This window comes from Arachis hypogaea, chromosome 1 (genome assembly GCF_003086295.3).
Source record: "Arachis hypogaea cultivar Tifrunner chromosome 1, arahy.Tifrunner.gnm2.J5K5, whole genome shotgun sequence".
NCBI classification, from domain to species: Eukaryota; Viridiplantae; Streptophyta; class Magnoliopsida; order Fabales; family Fabaceae; genus Arachis; species Arachis hypogaea.
The window spans coordinates 82,566,526-82,570,333 of NC_092036.1; positions in this window are offsets into that span (position 1 = coordinate 82,566,526).

A 3,808-nucleotide genomic window follows, 5' to 3' on the forward strand; every position below is an offset into this window, starting at 1 on the left:
ATCCAGGGCTTTCCAGAAATATATAATAGTCCATACTTTTCCCGAGTTTTAACGACACAAACTGGTGTTTAATGCCAACTTTCTACCCAATTCTAGTGTTAAATGCCAGAAACAGGATACAAGCTGGAGTTAAACGCCCAAACTGGCACAAAAGCTGGAGTTAAACACCAAGAATAGCCTCTACACGTGAAAGCTTCATTGCTCAGCCAAAACACATACCAAGTGGGCCCCGGAAGTGGATTTCTGCACTATCTATCTTAGCTTACTCATTTTTTGTAAACCTAGGTTACTAGTTGAGTATAAAAACTACTTTTAGAGATTCATTCAGTACCTCATGACATTATTTACATCTGAATTTGTATCTTCTATGGCATGAGTCTCTAAACCCCATGGTTGGGGGGTGAGGAGCTCTGCTGTGTCTCGATGGATTAATGCAATTACTTCTGTTTTCTATTCAATCACGCTTGATTCTTTTCTAAGATATTCACTCGTACTTAAACATGATGAATGTGATGATCCGTGACACTCATCACCATTCTCAACCTATGAACGCGTGCCTGATAACCACTTCCGTTCTAACTTTGATTGAGTGTTTATCTCTTGGGTTCCTGGTCCACGAGTTTGACTACATCTCCTGACAACAGAGCGTTCAATCCGTGAATCCAGAGCCTTTGTGGTATAAGCTAGAATCAATTGGCAGTATTCTTGAGATTCGGAAAGTCTAAAACTTGTCTGTGGTATTTCGAGTAGGATCTAGGATGGGATGACTGTGAAGAGCTTCAAACTCACGAATGTTGGGCGTAGTGACAGACGCAAAAGGGTCACTGGATCCTATTCCAACACAAGTGAGAACCGAGAGATGATTAGCCATGTACATGGACCATTTTCACTGAGAGGACGGATGGTAGCCATTGACAACGGTGATCCACCAACATACAGCCTACCATGGAAGAAGCCTTGCGTGCGTGAAGAAGAAGACAGTAGGAAAGCAAAGATTCAGAAGACAGAGCATCTTCGAAACTCCAACCCATTCTCCATTACTACACAACAAGTATTATTTAATTCATGCTCTTTTACTCTTTGCAACAAAAACTAAGAACCACTATTGATATCCTGACTAAGAATAATAAGATAACCATAGCTTGCTTCAAGCCAGCAATCTCCGTGGAATCAACCCTTACTCACGTAAGGTATTACTTGGACGACCCAGTGCACTTGCTAGTTAGTTGTGTGGAATTACAAAGTGTGATTGTAATTTTCGTGCACCAGTAGTATAGAAAATTCTCTCTTAGGGTTTACATTAGGGTTTTGTAGAAGTTTATACTTCAAGTTTGATTTTGGATTCTAGCAATTGCATTGTAAGTATTTCTTTAATTTCTCTTTTAATTACACTACTTGTTCTACACTTTCATATATTTTACTCTCTTTTGTTGATAAATGCATAGTTTGCAATTTTGGTCTTCTAGTTGTCTAATTTGATGTTTGATGGCTTTTATATGTTTGTTTGAGTTTCTTTTATTGATTTTGAGCATTTATGGTTCATAGCTTTTATCATTTTCCAAATTTTGCCATGTTTTATGTTTATGCCCTCTATGTGTTTGATGAAATGCCAATCTTAGTTATGGGGTAAATTCCCACCCCTTGACTTGGAAAAAATGAGTTTATGGATTACTAGAGCCATAATGTCTAACATTTAGTGATAATTCTTGGGTTGTTAGTTGTTATTGTTTCTACTAACGCTAGCTTTTTACCAATTAATTTGGTAAGTTAACTAGGATTTGTGGATTAATAACAATTATGCTCACTTAACTTATCCTTCAATATTAAGGGTTGTCTTAATGAGATTAATCCATCATAATTATCATCGTTGTGGTTATGGCAAGGAAGGGATTCCATAACTCATCCCAAGCCAAGGTTTCATTTATGTTTTGAACCATTTCTCCATCATTTTATAGCATTACTTGTTCATATTACATATATAGTTCTTTTATTCCTTTATTAGTTTATTAATTATAATTTTGCCTCGTTCTTTCATCTCTTTATTGTTTGCTTGCTTCTTTGTTGAAAACCCCCCTTAATCATCGCAACCAAAATTGTGTGCGCTCATTGGCATTAGTTCCTAGGGAATATGACCCGGGAGACAAAATACTCTCGGTTTAATTTTTGCATTGATTGTGACATCTTCGAATTTAAATTTGATTGATGGTGAAAATCTATTTTGTGAAAATTCCTAACCCGCTCTAGGCCATTATCAAATTTTGACACCGTTGCTCGGGAATGCAATCGAGTGCTATCTTTTGGTTGATTTGAATATGTTAATAGTGTAATTAGATTTTTGTTTATATTTTCTTTATGACTTTCTCACACCATCACCACAATGCACCCCAATGGAACCCAAACACTTACCCTTATAGTCACCACTTCTATACACCATCTCCTCATTACATACAAAACCAAAACCCTTACCCTCGTGAGTTTGATTGTCAACCTTCATCACCTCAATCTTTATCTTCACATATGGGTCAAGCCACACAAGAAGTACTTTTCATGCTCATTTAAGAACAATAAGATTTCTGGAAGAAGCAAGAGCAAGTCATGTCTACCTTAGCGGAAACTCTTGACCGGTTAGCTTCATTACGCTCATGCCATGACCAAGAAATTCTAGTGGATGAATGTGTGGAATCAAGTGAAAAGTGTGGAGTGAATGAAGAATTGAAAAATCGCGGAGAAGATGTCAAGTCACAACATGAAGCACAAGAGGAGATAAATGAAGAGTTGGTGGGAATTGATCAAGAGGATTCCATCATTCGAGATTTTTTGTCCAACTTGGTTAACCCCGCCAATGACCTTCATGAGCCTCCCTTGTTAGATTTGGAATGAGATGTTGATGGAAATTTCACACAACCTCCAATTTATGATTTGAGTGATGACGAGGAAGATTCAAAAGAGGTTGAGGAAGATTTTGGCTGTCAAGAAATGAAGGTACTTGTGTAAGAGTGAATTGAGCGGGTGAAGATTTCACCATTGAGCTTCGTTGGCCCCCATCAATATGCAATCTTGGAGACAAATGACCAACTTAAGATCCTTCTTGGGTTGGTACAAGGTGGAGAAATGAGTGTGGGTTGCCAAAGGAGTCCAAAGCCCTTCAAGGAAGCCAATGTAAGCTTTGGGATTCAAACATGGTGTAGAGCACAATTGGGTGATTTTCGGAGAGTGTTGGAGTATTACAAGGGTCAATTAGGAGCTTAACCATCCGGCTTGAAGCATAAAGATCAATAAGAAGGTGAAAGGATGCCTAGAGTATGGGATCCCAGAGGACCTATATAGTGCAAGCTTGGATGGAGATTCAAGGAGGAGTGAAAACACAAGCCACACTAGCAAGGGTCTCCTCAAAAAGTCCAACTTAGGACTATAAACAAAAGTGCTAGGTGGCAGACACCCCCACCATGGTAACATCTTTCTTACTCTTTCTCTTTGTTATTAATCTTGATTTCTTGCATTTTTTCGTATCTTAGCTAGCTTAGGTTAATTTAATTTTGTATTTAGTTAGTTGATTTTGTATGGATCATGATTTTGTGAAGTTTTGAGTGTTTGGGGTTGAACTTTTGATGAGCTAAGGTAGAGTGCCTTAGAAATTGAAGAAAAATTTTTGAAAAATAGGGCACTTATGCGTGCGCATAAAACCTCTATGTTTCGCGATCTGTGTGTATGCACACACCTGTGGGTACGCACACCAGCTGTTATGCCCTCTAGTCGCAGTGCCAGCATAGCCTGTGCGTGGGCACAGCCCTATTTTCTATGATCTGTG